Raw genomic sequence first — 20,955 nt, forward strand, 5'->3', positions numbered from 1 at the left:
CATTTATTATGTTACTGTTAACTACCCCCGAATTATTTGATCTATTTGTAATTCCCTCAATACCGTTTAGTAAAGCTTGACTTAACGATAAAATAGACTCACTACCCTCCAGCTGAGAACTCTGTGAACTTGTAGATGTAATTGCTAAAGGAGGGGCAGGCCTCCTGCATTGGTCAATCATCCCATGTCGCCGTCATTTGTTTTCATGCACATCGCGAAAACCAATTCGCGAGCGGCACGAGCACTAGGTACCGACCGATCCCGCCTATTACTTATAGACGATGCATTATTGCTATTGTTTGGTTTCAGTATAACACTTTTACACGAACAGGTACTGAGTTTCTATTCCACTTCTGATGTTAACTTATTAAAATAAAACTACTAATTTAGAACAAAACACGAATTGAATGTTAACTATCAAAAGCAAAACAACAAATTTAGTACAAAAATAACGAAAGCTTTCTCACAAAAACTATTCTTTTAAACCCCGCAGCAGTCTAAAAACAAGTGTCCGCCTTTGCATTCGAGTACCCGGCTCACCCCTCGTAAATACCCCTGATAAAAATACCAGTTTCACGCCTGGTTCTTATCGTTGTGCCGACGATAACAAATATCAGTATAAAAACTCTTAAATAAAAATTATAACAATATTAAAAAATGTAGTTTTTAGCAGGATTTTCCCTAAGTAGGCCCCCATCACCCTATTCTCCTCTATTATGGTTTTTAATTATAGACCAAATGAGACAGATAAGGAACGAATCAATTACAGGAGGTGGCTTCAAAATCTGTGCAAGGGATAGAAGTTATAATATATAGTTGGTAGAAAATATGTTGCATAATGATCAGCGAACGGTCGCTTAGCAACTGCGACTACGAGTAGCAATCTAAGCCTATACGAATCCAGAAGTATTTCTAAAGACCTTTATTTTTCACACGGTGTTTGGCCTTGCAGATCCCTAATATCAAACCAGTGTGCGACGCCGCGCTTCCACTTTTAAGGATTTTCCCAACTAGCGATCTGACAACGCCGGGAAAACCGATCGGGGTGTCAGGGGCCGATCCAAATTCAAATCGGGTCATCTTAAACAAATTCCTCACTAGTAAATCGCATTTAATTGCCGATAATCGGATCCTCGTGTAATATTAGCCCCCCTGCACCGGTTGTTATAAGAGATAAACGATTTTCCCGTAAAAACGCATATCGAAAACGTTTTTTTCATTCAGTAATCGCGGGGTTGTTACTATTACTACAACTACTACGAGTACACGAGCGCGGGCATTGGGCGCGTTGACAATAATTTACGAGCAGGAGACATTTCCCTTTTTAATTTATCGAAGGAATCCACTTAATTCCATAACAGTTTAGCAAGTGAAGGGCTGGAACCGTGAGATTTTCGGGTATTTAGGACATGAAAAGGGGCCGCTGTCGGCTGAGTATTGATTAAATAGCGGCACAGTGGTGGCATCGTAACTCGAGCTACAACGTTTTATCCCGTTACTCGTGAAAATTTCGTTATCTCGCTGAAAGAAAATGCAACTAATCCTAATGATCACTAAGCACAGGAAGTTTTTAAGAAAAATAACAAAGGATAGATGATTATGATTTTAATCGGGTAAGTACGATTTTTATTTATTTGAATTTTAAGGGTTAAGTGGGCGTTTTTTTTGGATAGAGAAGATAAGTCTTTATATATTGAGATAATATTTAAATTGACACATTATTGATTATTATATTATTCATATTTAGTAGACTGATATAAAATACTAAGGATGATTCTGATTTTTAAGTATTACAATAAAATGTTATTCTTAGATATTATTTTCATAAACAATCATTACGTTATTAAGCAGTTCTAAGACCTGCTATAGCTGTACCTAGTGACCACGTCACATATATTAATTATACAGGAAATTGCAAAAAAAAAATTTGGTCAGGATAGGCTATTTGGGTCAATTAAGGGGGATAATTTTATATACAGATATAACAGAATTTATCAAATAAAGAAATAAAAAACGCAACTTTATAGTTGCGTTTTTTAGAGTAATTTATTAAAAATAAATTTTAAAACGTCCTATAGCTTTAGTTCTATAAACAAACAATTTATTTTGGTTCACTCTCTTCAATTCCTGCTAAAATTTTAAAAATCTATTCGTATTCTACATGCCTAATGGAAATTAGCAACGATTACCCAAATGTTACAGTCGCCCAGATAAGTTTCGCTCGCATTTTTATTTAAGGATGAAATTTAATTTTAAACATGAAAAACTGAAAATTTACAACATAAATATTGATAAAAATTAATATTAACAAATAAAATTTAAGTCAAAATAAGCATAAGACTAAAATGTATTTTATATTATTACTTAATATCTACACAAATTGGCTTGCAAATAAACCATTACGAGATAAATAATATACAATATATAAATTTTAATTTATATTTTATTTTACATTTATTTTATTTTCTATTACATCTTATATATAATTAATACCATTAATAAAAAAATTATTATAATTAAGTTACCCCTTTAAATTAGGTGAGTAGCAAAAAGACTATAAAATTCACAATGTTTCTTAGAGATTCACGTTTTTTTAGAAAAGAAGCCACGCCTCAAATCATTGCAAAACTCATACAAATTTCCAAAATGTTTGTCAATACAATTCTTGCCTACTAAGTTAAAACAGTATATGTGAAAAAATTGCATTTTTTTATTTCCCGCGTATTCTTCAGTATTTTCTGTCTTGTTCTTTCTAATGCAATTTTTATTATGGTTCTAAGACAAATAATTTCCAAGATAAAGTCTTTGCAAAAACCGTATAAAAATGCATATACTTAGAAATAAACTAAGGGCAAACTGTATAACCAGCATATCCTCCAGCAGTAAAATAGTATAACAATATTTTGTATTTTTTATTTGCAAGAGTCTATACAAAAATGACATGGCAAAAACAATATAGATGGGATAGTGGATTAATCCATGGTTAAGGAATATTTTAATTTACTATCCTTCAATAGTAAAAGCACATATTATTATACCTGCATATACATTTTGACGGTGCATATTTTTACTATAATAATTGACACGAACGATTCTTATTGCTGTGGTATTTCAGCAGGTTTATAGCGATAGCTAAATTGCTAACGGTTGGTGTATTTTAAGGTGAAAATCGAGTTATTTTAGTAGTTAATAAGGGTAGTTTCTATGTAATAATGTCATCTAGAACAATAATGAGAATTAGAAAATGCTAGGAAACAGAAATTTACGGTAACTTCTTCATATTAATTAAAAATATTTTTTTTGAGGCTGGGTTAGAAAGTTAGGTCAAGTTGTATTAAAACATTAAAAATATTATTAATAAACGTAAATTTTAATTATAAGGCTCATCTACGTGATTTACCGCTATAAAATTTTAAAGTTGTTCTTTTTTATTAAAAAATCATGATTTTTTTCAATTTTGAAATTTATTATGGTGTTTTTAGGAAGTCCAAGTGCGTTGATTCAAATACTTAAAATTTGGAGCCGCTGCACAGTGCGTCGATACGTGGACAAGAATGAAAAACATAATACACATAAAAACAAAAATTATAAACTGTCTTTTTATCAAGAATGCATACCAATGTGATAAAAAAATGCATCCCCGTCACCACCAGAGTTTCAAATATTTATTAAAATTCTTAGTTAAAAATACTTTAAATTGATGCTCTATCTTTTTGTTGATCTATATTTTTGTTTATATAGTTTTTTTAAGATATCAAATTTAAAAGGCATTTTCTCAAAAACGTCAAAAACCGTGTTTTTAAATTTAACAGCAAAAGATACATTGATTTACGCTTTTTGAAGTTATGCTATTTTTGCGCAGATCTGCGCTAAGATTTTTTTTAAATATTTTAGTGTCCGGAGTACCTCTGAAAAATTATACTTTATTTAAAGTCTGGCAACTATTTAAAAAAGGCCAGGTGGAACTTAAAATTCATGAAATAATAGTAGAGTTTTTGGCAAGGCAGAACCCTCTACAGATTTTCTTGAGCCCTGTAAAAATGCTGTCAAATTTTTTTGCCTAACAATGAATAGATATTAGCAAGCATATCAAAGGAAAAAAGATGTATTTAAAAAAAAAAGCAGCACTAGTGACATCTATTTGTGGGATGTTTTGCTGGATTTTCAACGTCAAGAAATATCTCGAGTATTACCTCAATCGAGTTACGGTCGTCCCTTTGAAGAATGTTCTCGAAAAACCAAAATAAGGCGGGTCGAAGAATTAGTAACTTCTCACAGTTAGGAGGAGTTATGTTTAGCAGCCGAGGAATCCGCGAGAATTTCTGATGTAAGAAAAGAGATTAAAGCGGAGAGAACAATCAGTACTGAAGAGGCTTTAGCTTTATATTTCGATTTGGATTTGTCGGAAAGAAAGTATATAATTTTGCGGTGTGAGGTTAATTCTATACATGAAAATTGCTTTCCCAGTTTGTACAAAATTCGCCAAAAAAAAAAAAAAAAGAATTACTTCCAAAAGAAATTATATCCTCCGAATATACAGCCGAAGTAAAGCTTCAGAATTTACTAAATAATACCTGTGATGGGCTATTAAAAACTTTAAACCTTTTAACACTTCCAGATAACAACTTTTTTAACTTTAACTTATAAATACGGTTTTGACGGTAGTTCAGGACACAGTACTTACAAGCAGAAATTTGAAGACGATAATTCGTCTGATGAGTATATATTTTTAATTGCTATGTCTCCGTTAGAGTTATCTGATGATAATTCTAATAATAAGTTATGGTCCAATCCCCGTTCATCCTCAACCTTTTTTGTAGACCCATAAAATTTTATTTATGAAAGAAAATAGTACGTTGGTAAAAGACGAAGCAGAAAAACTAAAAATTTAAATTGAAAACCTAGCAGCGTATTTCGTTAACTTTAGGAAAAAGATTTTTAATATTAATTTTAAACTAATTTTTTCTATGCTTGATGGAAGCTCAATAAATGTTTTGTCAAGTTCAAATAGCACCCAAAAATGTTTTATTTGCGATGCTCTACCCAAAGAAATGAATCTCCCTAAAGTTTATGAAAGATCTGTTAAACATGAACATTTTTGATTTGGCTTATCTTCCCTTTATTTGTGGATTCGGACGTAGTGAGTATTTATTATACATATCATATAGATTAGGGGAGACCGGGGTTGGTTGTTACAATTTGAAGAAAAATACTTGTAATTTTATTTTATTGAAACTTTATGAACATCTTATAATAGTTTTATTTAGCTTATACTTTTCTGTAACTAACAAATAATGCAAAATAAATATATATCAAACACAACATAAACTGTCAATGGTTATAACAAGTAATGAAGTTGACAAATATAACAACCAACGGGGTTGGTTGTTATATCCTTCGGGTTGGTTGTTACACCATTAAGCATCGTCATCTGAGTCACAGGTTGATACATACAAAGCAATCGGCATCTACACAGAGACTATGAGCCCATTGGTGACATTAAAATTTGGTACATCTGATCCATTCTTCAGCCGGCTTTGATTTTAAATAAAGTCTAAAGCAAACCAAGCAAAAGGGGTCATCTTCATCATCACTCGATTCGCCTTCAGCAGGTTTTTTACACTTTTTTATTTGTTTTCCTTTTGTGTTTCCTGTAAGATTCTTCTTAACTCTGATAATTTTTAACTCTTGTTTCTTCTTTCTGGCATTTTGTTTTTCTTATTCCAATTCAAGTTCTGTTTTGTTTGGAGTATCGGTTAGGATAGCGGCTTTGCGCCGTTTACGACCTCTGAATTTAGTTTTACGAATTCCAGCTTTTGGAAATTAACGTATATCTGAAGGGCTGAAATAGAGCGTATTGGTATCCTGTGGACAATCAGGCCCCGGCGATATATCATGTGAAGAACCAGGCTTCGGCGACTCAACTCTAGTTGGTATTTGGAGGATGTTAAGTTTGGAATTAGGGGCAAAAGACGGCGGGATATTTGCAGTAGTAGGGGATTTTGAAACAGCAACAACTTCAAATTCCTTAGGGTCAGGCGTTTTTAAGCCATCTCTGGAGGTTTCAATATTATTTATTGGCTTCTCTACAACAGTTTCTTAATTTCCGGGAGGATTATTATCATTTTCTTGGATAATGACAGGATCAGGGCGATCAGTTACAGAACTAGAGAGGAATTCATCATCATTAAAGATGTGCCTATTCAATGGATATTTTCCTGCAACTCGAAAACCTGACTGAATATTCTTTGGGGTCGCTGCTAATGGTAGAGCATCACGCACAATACCAGGTATGTCGTAGATTGACATGGTTTTGCCGGGATTGTTTCTTAACCAGGAGTCGCACAAACTATTAACATATTTCTTCAGTGGGCCATAGACGGACCTGTCTAAGGGCTGAAGTTTATGGGAACAGTGTGGAGGTAGAGATAAAATTATAACACCATTTTGCCTACAAATGTCTATTCCTCTAATTGAAAGATGTGAGTCGTGATTGTCTAGGATTAACAAAACTGGTCGTTCTTTTGAACACCTTGTATGCTTTATGAAATGTTCAAGAAATTTGACGAAGTCCTCTTGGATCATCCAGCCTGATTTGCTTGCAGTTCCAATACATCCGCTTGGGCCATTTGCAACAAAATAACTTTTATAATTTTTTTCTAGGGAAAACAAATATTGGAGTAACTGTATTTCCACTAGCACTTACAGCCAGGGCTTTTGTAACTAAAGCACCTCTTTCGGCAGAAGTCACACTCCTCACTTGTTTTACACCCTTATTCGCTATTATTCTGTCTGGTTTTTGGACCGTAGTAATCCCCGTCTCATCTACGTTGTAAATATCTTGGCATTTAAACTTGTACCTATCCATGACTTCCTCTAACAGATCAAAAAATATGTATACATTTTCCCGATTGAAGCTCGTTGCTCTGCTCAGACTGGTTGCTTCGGGAGTCCGCAAAGATAGCTTTGGATGACGCTTAAGAAATCCAGATAACCAGTCTCCTGAGGCCATTGAGTTTTCATGCCAAGTTTGACGAACTTCAACGTTGTTCTTAATAGCCAATTTAAATCCCAATCTTCGAACTTCTTTGGTTGATAGACCAAAACACATTTAAGTACTTCTCTAGCTCAGCTTCCATCGCATCAGATAAAATTTGACGGTTCCTTGTATAGCCAACCGTAGGATCCGGATCATTTAGCTCTATAAATAAAAAAAAATCTCATCCTGATGGTGTTTAAACAAACTGTAAAAGTAAACTTACCTTTATTTTTAATTTTTTTGCAATATCTCTGCAGGGTCATGATTTACACCATACTGTTCAGCCCGTGCGTTGAACCGTCCTAAGAGATCTTTTATTTTCCAATACTTCTTTTGCAGCAATACGAAAGGTGTCTAGTGGTATACGTCCCCTTTCGGTTTTTCTTTTGAAGTTTCTCATATTATCGCCTATCAAACAAGATAAAAACGTCAAAGAATTGTAGTTGAAACAAATTCGGGGTTGGTTGTTACAATATAACAAATTACCCTGTTGACGATGTAACAACCAACCCCGTTCGTATATTTTAGCAAACGAAGCATCTCAAACCTAACCTTATTGTTATTCAGAAGAAATGACCGGACATTAATATTACTTACATTTAGATGTATTTCCTTACGATATAGCAAATATGTTCCACTTACACAGGAAAAATGATAAAATAAATTCGCGGTAAACCAATAATTGCTTTTAAGGTTAGAAAACACATACACTGCATTATTTATCTGAATAAATATGAGCAATGGAACAGCAGAACTACACTGGTCGGTTTACCGGCGCACAACGAATTGACAATTGATGTGATGGCGCTGCATCGATGTTGGCGCGCGATTTAAACTAAGTGTAACAATCAGCCCCTGTAACAACCAACCCTGGTCTCCCCTACCATTTAAAAATTGGCAAGTCAGATCTCCAGAACATAAAACCATATTCCAAGAAAAGAAAAAATATATACAGTTGGAATTTAAACAGCAACTTGACAGTGAATAAGCCAAAACCTGGGTACGGATCCACAAATGACGGAAATACGAGCAGAATTTTTTTTAAAATGCAGAAACTTCTTCGTCTATTACCGGAATTAATGTTAATTTAATAAAAACAATTTACCTAATCATTTGAATCATAAACTCTGGGCATAATATTAATGCTGAAAAATTTGAACCTCTTTCTAAAATAAACATTTAATTCATATGTACATCTTTATAGTTGGAACTTGTGCCTTGTACAATTCACAAATTGCTAGTCACGGGGTTGAATTCATAAAAAATTTTGATATTTCTATGGGAAAATTGTCGGAAGACGTTTTGGAGGCAAGACACAAAGAGACAAGAAAGCATCGACTAAATCATACAAGAAAATCGTCAAGAGCCAATTGCAACAAAGACTTACTGACATCACTGTTACTAACTTCAGATCCTTACTTAGCGACATTAAGACAACCTCTCTTAAAACAAAAAGATACAGAAAATATAAGCGAATATTTGGTATTTGGTGATCACAACAATAAATCTAATACTTTTATTAATTTTGAAAAATTCGAGTTACAGTTGCAAGATGAAGATGAAAATTCTTCAGAGTCAGATTAAGATGACTATTGTTTTCTCATTTTTATTTCCTTTTCAAAGGCCACTTTTTAAAAAATAAAGTAAGGGTAGGATACTGTAACATTTGACTTTTGATTTAAGCCTAAATTAGTAGAATATTATTGTTTTGTTTAATACGCAGAAAGGCGTCCCTTAGGTTCTTTTTTTTTGTTTACTTGATAGACCTAAATTTGAATATATAGTATATATATATATATATATATATAATGCAATCCATATTTTTTTTAATATGGATTGTTTAATTTTTAAATTTACCATGAATTGCATACATATGACCATTATTTGTTAAACACCTTGTAACTCTATGATTCTTTAATGAAATAAAATATTTCTTTTCCCGTGTTAAAATCAATATGTGTCCTTTCACAAAATACTATTTAAATCTTTTATCATATCGGTTAAAAAATATATATATATTGTATATATATATTGTTTTATACAAAAATACCTATATTATGTGTATGAACTTTCATCATTTATCATTCATTTAAAAAAATTAATTGCGTAATAGATGTTCTTATATTTACTTCTTTTAAACTTACTTTCTGAATTACAATACTAACAATGTCTTTTTTTCGTCTAATATTTGTTATTTTTTGCAAAATTTTGAAATAACCTTTTTTTTAGAATTTAATTTGGAAAAACCCTTTTCCCTCAGAGTATGTTTTTTTAAATGATGACTTTGATCTTAATAACACGGATGAGTTAGAGAGTGATGAGGAAAAAGAAACACGTTAAACTGACTTGCGAGAGAAACAAAATGGTTCACTAGATATTCTAGTGAATCTTGGAGATCATGTCATTGCGACTGAGGAAGAATTAGATAAGGAAAACAGAACTTCCCAATTAGTATGTTCAGTTAAAAGTCCTGAACATACTACACCTGAAAACACGATAATTAAAAAAAAGGAAATAGGAGCTTAGAAAGTCAAATGAAGAACAATCAAACAAAACATTCGGTAAAAGAAACTTGTGCATGTAAGATGAAATGTTTTAATAAAATTGATGCCGCACATAGACTTCATATAAACAGTGAATATTGGAGAATGGATAGATGTAAGCAAAGAATTTGGCTATCTTCCAAAGTTATTGAGGAATTGTGTAAAAGAAAGCTTGGTATTGGAAGAAGAGAAAAGATTATAAAGTATTTATTGCCATTAAAAAACGATGACGAGACAATAACAAATGTACAAGTTTGCCAAAACAATCCTACGAAAATCCTTAATCGATTCTAATGGCAATAAATGATTGATTCCAAAAGAAGACCTACGTGGCAAGCATCCAACGTAAATAAAAAAGACCGAAATCTTATCAAAGCACATATATATTCATTTAAACCGTTACCATCGCATTATGCAAGGAAACATGCACCTAATAGAAAATACTTGTACCCTGACTGAACAAAAAAAATTAATGCATTAAGACTATAATGCCAAATATGCTGAATCACAAGTTTTTTAAGCAAAAGCTTGAGCAAATTCTAAGAAAATCACACAATATTTTTGACTTTGATGATTATAAAGCTGGTTGTCAGAAGGCATTCACTCGAGCCGATATAAATGTTTTCGAGCCATCAGATTTTTATACATTTGAAAACGTTATTCAATCTCGAAAATCGAAATGTACTGACGAATCAATACCCCTTTTTAATGAGATTGTCTGTGCAAGGAAGTACGGATTTTACATATAAAAATGAGCCCTGCGGGGAATTTATCTCTGCAAAAAATATTTGACAAAAAGGGCAAAATTGGAAATGCCAGAAGTTATGACAGCAGACAGAGGAGTAGCTGCTTGAAAAAAGGCAAAGATTATTTTAGATTTGGTATCTAAAACGCCAGCAAATAAAAGGAAATTTTTTTTGTTTTTTTTTTTCAACCCGTAGATAAAGATTATACAGGGTGGTCCATTTAACTTGAAACATCGCAATATCTCGAAAACTAAACATGTATCTAGAAAATGTTGCATGTGAAGTTTGAATGGTTTCCAGGGGGCCATAAAATGACGTCATTGGTTTGACCTTGAGTGGACGTCTTCAAGGTCAAATGAAGGTCAACTTCACTTTTTTGCATAGAAACCTCTATTTTTTTAATAGTATCTGATTTACCGTTAAAATATAAATAACTTTCATTTGACATTTTTTTACATGCGAGCTCTCCTTTTCAAGATATTAATTCTTGATTCTTTTACGAATTTTTTCCTTGACAATGACATTTGCCCTTGTAGGTAGTATCTAATGATCTATCAAAAGGAGCAAAAGTATCTTATGATAGAATTTTATTATCAACAGAATCGAAAACTTGAAAATAAACGTACAAAGTTCATATAAAAGAAATTGAAACAAAAAATGTCAGAAAATTATTTCAATAAATGTTCAAAGTGTTGACGTTCCACTTCTATACATTTTTCGACTCGCTTTCTAAACGATCGATGGACAGAGTGCAGCATCTGTGGAATTATCTGCCCGCAAACCTCCGTGATTCGCAGCTTCATATTTTCAGGAGCCGTTGGTGGATAGGTTTCCTTCAAATAACCACATAGAAAAAAATCTAAGGGCGTCAAATCTGCAGACTGCTCCACCGCAACCTGTCCAACGTCCATTGAAGTCACGATCCAACACTTGGCGCGCGTGCAGGACAACCATCATGCTGGTACCACATATTTAGTCTCACTTTAAAACACACATCTTCCAAAAATACTGGTGGAATCTCCAGCAAAAAATTACGGTATTTTTGGCCTGTAAGGACACCATCAATAAATATATAATGACTTTATCATTGATGACATTAATGATGCCACACCAGACATTCACAGACCATGGCCGCTGATGTTCTATCGCTCGAAACCACCTGGAATTTTCAACTGCCCAATAATGCATGTTATGACGATTAACTACACCATAGTTAGTAAATGAAGCTTCATCGGTAAATAAGATGCGCAGAAAGAAATTGTTATTTTCATGCAACTGATTTTGGGCCCATTCACAAAACAACACTCGATTTTGGAAATCATACCAGTGAAGCTCTTGATGTAACGACAAAAGATACGGATAAAACTTGTGGTGTTTCAAAATTCTCAGGACACTTGTTTTGGAGATTTCAGAAGCAGAAGAAATTTATCGTGAGCTGACTCCAGGATTATGGGCAGCTAAGACGGCAATTTCATTATTTTGACTGGTAATACTTCGTGATCGATTAATCGTTCTCACACTTCCATCTTCTATAAAGTGGTTCACTACACGATAAAATGATGCTCGCGATGAAAGTCGCCGTTGAGGATGTCGCATGGTATACAGTTCAATGGCTCTCTTAATATTCCGTTCAGATTCCCATAGATAAGGACCATTTCAACTTTTTCATTTATTGTTAGACATTCCATAGTCACTTAACAAAATAGTCAAATACTTGATAACTGAACGAATACTGTGAACCAAATTAATCTCTCATTTACTTTATTCATCAGTATTTGTTTACAATCGCCTGAAATACCTGGGATAAACACGTGAGATCTGTTCACTATAGGAAATTTTCGCATCATAACAACTTGCATTGATCAATGATCAACAATGTCTTGTCACAACAATATTGAAGAATTGCCGAACCAAAGCTTTTCCTGTTTCTAATGTCACTGTCAAGGAAAAAAATCGTAAAAGAATCAAGAATTAATATCTTAAAAAAGAAAGGTCGCACGTAAAAAAGTGTCAGATGAAAGTTGCTTATTTTTTAACGATAAATCAGATACTATTAAAAAAAAATAGAGATTTCTATGCAAAAAAGTGAAGTTGACCTTCATTTGACCTTGAAGACGTCCACTCAAGGTCAAACCAATGACGTCATTTTATGGCGCCCTGGAAACCATTCAAACTTCACATGAAACATTTTCTGGATACATGTTTAGTTTTTGAGATATTGCGATGTCTCAAGTTAGAGGGTTATTTTTTGCACAATTGTTTAGTTGTGCCACTAGAAAATAGTAGTAGACTGTATTTATTTATTTTTTATCGAAGAACCACAGCTTATACGGTGGTGAACCAGTTAACGTAATAAATACAAGAAACTTGTACATTAAAAAATAAGCCTATTTATTAGCTCCAAATATAGGAAAATGGAACAGTTGTTTATGGCAGGTGTAAACTATGGGAATGCTTAGCTGTCTTTATGTATACTTAATTTAACCTTATTTACACTCACTTTTGCTTCGGAGCAGGTAACCTCTTTTACTTCTTAACTTAGCTTATTAACTAGAAACAATACTTTCACAATACTATAATAATAGATTAAGTACTTTAAGCTATAGCTATCATCACACGACAATCGAACTCATAGGTAGAGACACTTATACTCATAAAATTAGGTTTTAACTGAATTTCAAGTATAAAGGCCTTTACGTACCTTCACTAGGTTACTAAGAGCGTAAAGCTAGAGACCTGTTTTTGGATTATTAGGAATTATGGATTTAAACTTGGTCACTAAAGGTGTAAAGAGAGAAACCCGTCTTGGGTATTAGGGAAAATACGAAAAATTCCGTGCGCAACTTCTCACTAGCACCGCAACTACGACTCGCGACACGATTCAGACACTTTATCCGACAACAATTCAACCCGACCGCTTAGACGATTAATTAGTCATCAAAATTTTGGAGAAAGACCGATATTAGGGTTTAAAGGGAATAGTGGTAATTCGTGAGCAACTTCTCACTTTGATCGTGACTACGACTCGCCACTCCACTTATACATTACTTGACCATGGCAGCAACTGAGATCGACTGTAATAACAAATTTTTGACCATTTGACTTTTACTAGTTTTTTTTTACTTAGTGATGTGGAAAAGACCTGGAAATCTGACAGTTTCATACAAATTTATGGGTTGCTCTTATGGTGGTAATATTTAGGAGTTACCATTTGAAATTGAATGCCTTATGGCTTCTGGAAGCCTTCTAGGGATCAATGATGTTCCTAAAACTGTGAATATAAACCATATAAAAATATACATATTATTATACATATACATCTTCGTGACAGAAAAGGTAATTGCAACTTATTTCACTATTATTCTTTTAGTATACTACCAACAATATCTAAAATTATCCAAAGAATAATTAAAAAACAAATTAATGAATTGTTTTTAAAGTGAAAACGTTCTTTCATCTTATCTTATTGCTAGATTTTAGTTATGTTTGTTATTGCTAAATTTTAATTATTTTTTTTTAAATAAAAAGGTGCCAAAAACGAGTTAATCTCGTGCCTTTCACATATTGAGAGAAACTTCCCTTCGATTATTGCACAAAGTGGCTCCTTAAACTTCGCGTTTCAGCTCCGTTAGCTAATCAGCCTTACTCATATGTTGACGGCGCATAAATTTGTTATTCATGTTAACGCAAGGGGGTCGTCGATCTTTAAATGAAATAAATTTACACCTTCTTACTATAGCTAGTTTATTGTAAAACCCATAAAGTTTTTTTAAATGCTGCTAAATTAAAACTGCTTATATTTGGAGATCCCCTTCCTAGTACAATATGTATTATTCTACATGAGTTCTTTTGGCAATGGAAAAAATATAATAATTTTTATATGTGTAATGCTGTACTAGATAAATACATTATTATTTGTAGACATGTCAAGCATCCTAGCTTAATAGGCCATTACAAGAGTCAAGACGCTCACATGGTGTGTACAATTGTTAGTTAAATATTTGCAGTAAACGTGGTAAATAATGACCGTCGTATCCAGAAACTCTGATCGCTACTTCATTTGACTACTTTTTTTATCACTTTCAAATAAAACTCGGCGTCTTTCTCTGTACAAAAATAATTGTTTCCGAAAGTCATGGTCTTCTCATTTCGCATCTTCGAGTGCAATTTTTAGCATAAGGAATAAAAAGGAGCTACTTGGGTCTACATCTTGTAACGAGGATGGCTATGTAGTTCAAACCGCTCATGCAGTTCATGAATTTACGCTGGATGATACCGCTAAAGTGTGACACGACGCATTTTCTTGATAAAAAAGATTTTCTGTAAGTGTGACAGTCTTTCCACAATTCCTGCCTGCAGCTGGTCCAAGCTCCTCGTGTAATGGGTTTTTCGGTTTTAAGTTAATCCATTAATATAACTCGATGACTATCTCATTCGTTATCACTTTTTCGCACACTAAAACACTAAAAAGTTTGATTCGAAAACGATTTTGGTCTAACGTGAGCAAACGCAGCACTCTTGATTTAATATGTGACAAACATGTTTTTTCGACATATTCATAACCTCTGCTATCGTTCTCACTTTAACTTCACTATTTTTGCCCATCTTTAAACTGAAATGACTGAGTCCTAGCGTAGTCGTACTATCTTTCAAAATACGGATACTCGATTTTAGAGTCACTTAACGGATTGTGCATTCAAAATTACTGACATTTTGGTGACAATCTGTCAAAAGATAGGCAACCATATTGACAAGTGTGGCCACCAACATCACGTTAAAGTTGGTAATTATTCAGAACATCGTCCTATTTGGACTTTTTGATATTTTTGTTTTTTCTGTAAGAATCTTACCTCTTGTTCTAGTGTATTTTTTTCATTGTATTTTCTTGGAGTATATTGTTATGTCTAATCAGGTATTGCATAAATTTTTCCCTCCTTATTCGATGAGTTCGATGATAGACGCTTTTGTTTAGAGATGTCTCTATTTTAAACTCAGGCAAGGTCAGCTATGTTCTTAACTTAACTGAGCATTTAGTAAGATATAACAAGCTGTCATAATCATAAACAAAATCTTACATACTTACGTCAAAAGAAATAAATTCAAAATCGACTAACGCTATGTTATCAAAATCGACTATATTCAAAACAATATAAAATAGTTATACACTACAAAACACAGTTAAAATCTTTAAAACAATGCTTTAAAAATGCCATCCTAAACCATCCTCAGTCGGCAATAGAGAGGTATCGAGTCTGTTTTATCTGGAGTGTTATAGCTATGCATGTCTCGGTGAGCCATAAATGACTGAGCATTATGTTTAATTTAAAGAAAATTTTCCAAAATGCACACTGAGGTTAGACTGATAATGCCAAGCCGTTTAAATGTTGCTCCCTGTAAGTGAGGCCTGCCAGTACCCTTATCACCCTCCTCTGAATAGCATACGTTTGGCATCAGATGCATGTCCACAGGCCAGAATACTATATGTTATGTTACAGTAAAAAACACCAATAAGGCAGGCAGTTCTTATTACTGTCCTAGATGGCGTAGCGACCAGCCGATCGATATGATGACCCCCGATGTAAACGTTAGCCTAGAGTGACCCCAAGAAAATTTAAGGGTATTAGCAGACTCTACGTGCCCAAGCTCTCTTATTGAGAATACGATCTTAAGGGTCTTAACCGTATTCATTAGAACACGATTATTACCAAACCAGCCTTCTATTCTCCTCTGCAGCGCCAGGGACTCCCCACAGAGAAACATACAAAGTGCCAAACCGAAAGGACACTGTGGTATTATTAGCAAACAGGGTAAATTTGGTATTTTCACTAATAAGTGGTAGATCATTAACTTATAATAAGAATGGGCCCAGAATTAATCTCTGAAGTACACTCGTTGTTATACCTCCTTTTCCTGATGCCACCTCAGCGATCCTCACAGACCTGTCCTTCAAATAGGTTTTTACAAGTTGAATATTTGATGGAGGAAAATTGTAGGCTCTAAGCTTCCGAGAAGGATTCCATGGTCGACCCATTCAAAATCTTTGCTTAGGTTGGAACAAAGAACTGTATCACATTAAAAATTTTCAAAAGCCTCCAAGAATATCAGATACCAGATTTAAGATACCAAGAAGCGTGCTCCCGTCTTTACGAAAATCAAATTGACAATTATGTACAGGTTGTTTCAATACAATCTGCTCGGCTAGACATTTTTCTAAGATATTAGACACAATTGGCAATAAGCCGGTAATTTTCAGGATTATCACAATCTCCCCTTTTAAATGAAGAAATAACAAGGGCCTCTTTTAAGCAAGTTGGAAAACATGATTCTTTTATGTACATCAATTTAATTAACGGAACATAAATTTAATTTTTAATTGCTTTTAATACTTTAACATTTAACCAAAGGCATCTTTACTATTTTAATTTTTAAGACTGGTAATAGCATCGTAAACTTTAATATAGGAAACCTCGGCAAAGAACAGAACATCTCTCCTAGTAATTATTGATACTGGTACAACATCCGAGACTTGCATTCCTACTACATTATTCTGACCTGCATCCAAAAAGAAGCTAATAAAGTCATTTGCTGTAAGTGACTTACCACATAGTACGGCCAGGCTTATTAGATGATTGAATGAGTAGGTCATTAAATCGAATTTTTGCCTCTTTTATTGTCTTGTTATATTTGTTTCTTTACTGAGTAAAGACACTTTAATCATAAATATCCCCATATTGTCTACTCACCAGTTACAGAAACTTAAGCTGGTCACGCATCTGTTTTACCTCATCAGTAAACCAAGAAATAATGTTAGGTTGAACCGATCTCACAACATACTACTTGTCGGAAAACCCTTTGGTTCGCAGGTATTCTCCAAAATCTTTAGAAGTAGGGTAAACTTGTCATCTACCAAGATATTAGGCTCAGACACACATTGCCAAGAAGAAACCTCAAAATGTGCTATAAAGAAAAGTAACATAATAAAGAAAAAAAGTTTTACATAGTAGTCTAGGAAAATGAGCTTTAAGTTCTGGTTTCTTTTATTTTAGGTATTTTATAGAGTAAATTGAATCGTTATCCATGAGAGTGACCCAGATTTCTTTGCGATAATTTTTAACCAGATATGGGAGGCTTTTAGTTTTAATCAATTTATAAAGAAAGTAAACAAAATTAACTTTTTTCGATTGGAAATATTTAATCATTTCAGTTCGGAAAGTTTATGACTGAAATGATGTCGTCCGTGGCAAATCAAATATATGCAAGATTTCTACATTTTTTGAAGTTTATGTTTACTAAATACTTCTAAGCAAGGATCATACACAAAGTTACAATAGTTAAGGTGGCACAAGATCAGTGCTCAAAATGGACCCAAAAGTAATCCATGAGGGGTCCCTCTATCCACATCCAATTACTTGGATTTAAGACCATCAACTGCAACCGACTGTGATCTATCATCCAAAAAATTGCAAACAAGTTGGATAGTTTTAAGTTTAAACTTAAAGTAGAAAAGTTTTTCACACATCATGCATGGTTCAAGAAAATGAAAGCCGGGCTAAAGTCCAACAAAACCAATCCCGAAGTTTTACCCCTGTTGCAGCCGAAAGAATGTCTTTTAAAACCTTTAACAGTGCTGTGGCAGTACTAAACCTTTCATATAAATAATTAATGATTTTCTATAAATTTCTCAAATAGATTTTAATTATAGTGTTTTCCTTATAGTTGTTTTTAATTGTCCTTCAATTTGGTTTTCTATTTTGTTAGAACCTCCTGGCATATGTCCTCTATTATCTCGTTATTAAGTATTATTATCTAATCCGTATGTTCCCACTTTCCAGGATGAAGCATTTTATATTTTTGTATGCTGAATTCCATACATAAATCTTTTATTATTGTTTGGATAATCGTAAGAATATGTTCATATGTATTTGTGTTACCTGTATCTACGTGTAGTTCTGTCACTCACGTAAAAAAGACGATTAATTTCAAGGATTGATATTTTTTGATGTTGAAATGTATGTCATGCTGTTAGGTTGTAGTAAAAGTAGATTCACATAGAGACAGAACTCGTGTAGATTCACATAGAGCACTTAGTGAGTCTCTCTGAAATGTATTTCTTTTATTAGGGATGATATATGTTTCTATATTAATATATTATCAGTTTGTAGGTATATTCTTGTTCCATATTTCGATATAAAATCTTAAATAGAATTTATTTTTTGAACTTTTTATAAATTGCATGTGTGACACTAAATCGAAGGCTTTTTTGCAGTGAATATATGTATATGGTGTCTAGATTTCTGTTTTTTTTCAACTTACTTCATGATGATATTAATTATTGTTAGCTTTTCTTCGCAACCTTGACTTTTTTTTTCTACATCTTTCTGTTGCTCTGATTTAGTGTAATTTCTTGGGATATTCTATTTTGTCTGTTACTGTTGCTATTAAAATTGTGGACGTGATAAATGTATGTGTATGTTTTATCTTTTTTAGAAGAGTTAGGAACTAAGTATAACCTAATTTGTGTACTTGGTGAAGGTCACGTATCGATGTTACTGTCTTCAGAAGTTTTGTATTTTGTCACCTCCTGAAATTGAAAGGTATCAGTTTCCAGTGGTGTTTTATTTACGCTTGTCTAGTATTTGTTCTAGACTTCTTTTTAGTTGTTAGACCGAGCCTGGGACAGATTATTGATTTTTGTCAAATTTTGAGTTTTTTATTCGAGTTTTTATTTTTGTTGCCATTTTGGCTAGAATTTTAGAAATTTGTTTGCTGTTGGTATTCACCACTATTAAGGGGTCTAAGAGAATTGAGTTTTGCAATCTATTGGTCTTTGCAATGGGAAAATATCCTTAACTTTCTTTCATTGCAAAACTTTGACGTTTTGGATTTTACATGCAAAAAATAGGGACAAAGAAGGAATGTTACAGTTCATTTAGGCTGGAGATTAAATTATGGATCTGGAACTATATGTGTACTATACCTATATGTGTGACAATAAACCATTTTGTCAATCTGCACCGCCGTCAGTTTGAGTCAGGCTTTCACAGAACATCATCTTAATCTTGACGAGGTTTCAGCATTGAAAATAAAAAACTACATCATTTTATGTTTCTATGCAAAGAACTCTAGATATGGAGGTTTCATAATTTTAAGTCATCCTAGCATTGTTTTTAAAAATTAAGCGGAAATAATAGACTTATCTGTAAAATTCCATCGTAAATTGGCAGCCATGAAGATAAGTACAACATAATCACAACATATGACCACCAAGTAGTAATTCTAAGCGCTTTTTCTTGAGTGACAGGTATTTTCTAAAACAAATGCAATAAGCCGTATAGATAATTTTTTCGTAAACTTTTGTAGGGAATTAGAATACACAACAAATGTTTTCGACCCTTTCTTGTTCAACTATTGTGCTATCCACACTCAGGTCTTGATACTAAGAGTAGGGTGGTCAACCAAATATCTTGTGCTTTTAACAAGTAAGCTGGATACAGGTGAGGAATGCTATAGGTTATCTAAAAAATAAACCAAGCTAACCAATCACAAGAACTAGCATGACAAAGCTCTTTTAGGGAGAGTGTGAAGCTAGTCTTAACCTGATGGGCTTATTAGGGTATTGCAAACAGAGATTGCACTGGCATTTCCGGCTGTTAAGAGGCATACAAATGGACATTTGGCTTGTGTCAACTGGTTTGATGAAAAGGATAAAAGTTTTAGAGAGAACCAACGCTTTCTGCACGAATTCTATAACACGAGCCCAACTGACGGTCTACGGAGAGAACTGAAACAATTTGAAAAACAATACAAATTACAACTATAAACTGCTAAATAAGAAGCTTTAGTTAATTCAGTATTAATGTAACCATTATTAGAAATCTAAAAAAATCAGCTTGTTTATCCTATAACAAAACTTATTAATAAAAGTTTCTTGATAAGACACATTCTATCTTGACTAAAGGTTTGCAAGGTTGTCCCTATCTTTAAGAAAGGTGCATTGTCGGATCCGGGCAATTATAAGCCCATTAATTTACACTCTTGTGAGGATCTATGGGCACATATTGCAAAATCAACTGTACAGGTATTTTGGAAAAAGTGATCTCTTCAACACTAGTATAGCTTCAACATAGCTTCCAAGCCAAAAGATCAGCCGTTAGTTGCCTCAAGCCCTCGCCCTGGTGGATGTGTTGGAGTACCTGGTTGGTGCCTTTAAAAAGGAGCATTAGGCTGCTGCAGTATTTTATGATCTCTCGAACCCATTCGGCTGTGTTTCCCACTAGATTCTGGTGGATAAACTCGAATTCTATGGTGTTAATGAAGTTAGCTAAAATCTGATGCAATGCTACCTCATGGGCCGCAGACAGCACACAACAATGAAATATCAGATATTGTTGGTGTGGATGATGGAGTTTCGCAAATGTTAGTATTGGGACTTAATTTGCTTTTGATTTATATTAATGACGTTAAATATGCCTCTGCACCTAACCTATGGCTGTTTGCTGATGACACTACCCTGTAAAACTGGGTCTTTACTTTAAGAAATTGATAGTGTCAGTGCAGAGGAAGACTGGCGGAGTGGTTCATGAGTAATAGTTGCAACTAATAGGTTGTCGTTAAACTAAAATAACAC

The 20,955-nt window shown here is 33.5% G+C and overlaps 1 protein-coding gene across 1 annotated transcript in view; it reads left to right on the forward strand.

The window, feature by feature from the left end:
• The first annotated feature begins 1,086 nt into the window (after positions 1-1,086).
• The window catches only part of LOC126746611 (rho GTPase-activating protein 100F), a 358,577-nt gene continuing 338,708 nt past the window's right edge, over positions 1,087-20,955 (forward strand). The window contains 1 exon segment of the mRNA XM_050454928.1: positions 1,087-1,613. The gene's annotated coding sequence lies outside the window, so the exon portion shown is untranslated.

Source organism: Anthonomus grandis, chromosome 17 (genome assembly GCF_022605725.1).
Source record: "Anthonomus grandis grandis chromosome 17, icAntGran1.3, whole genome shotgun sequence".
Lineage (NCBI taxonomy): Eukaryota > Metazoa > Arthropoda > Insecta > Coleoptera > Curculionidae > Anthonomus > Anthonomus grandis.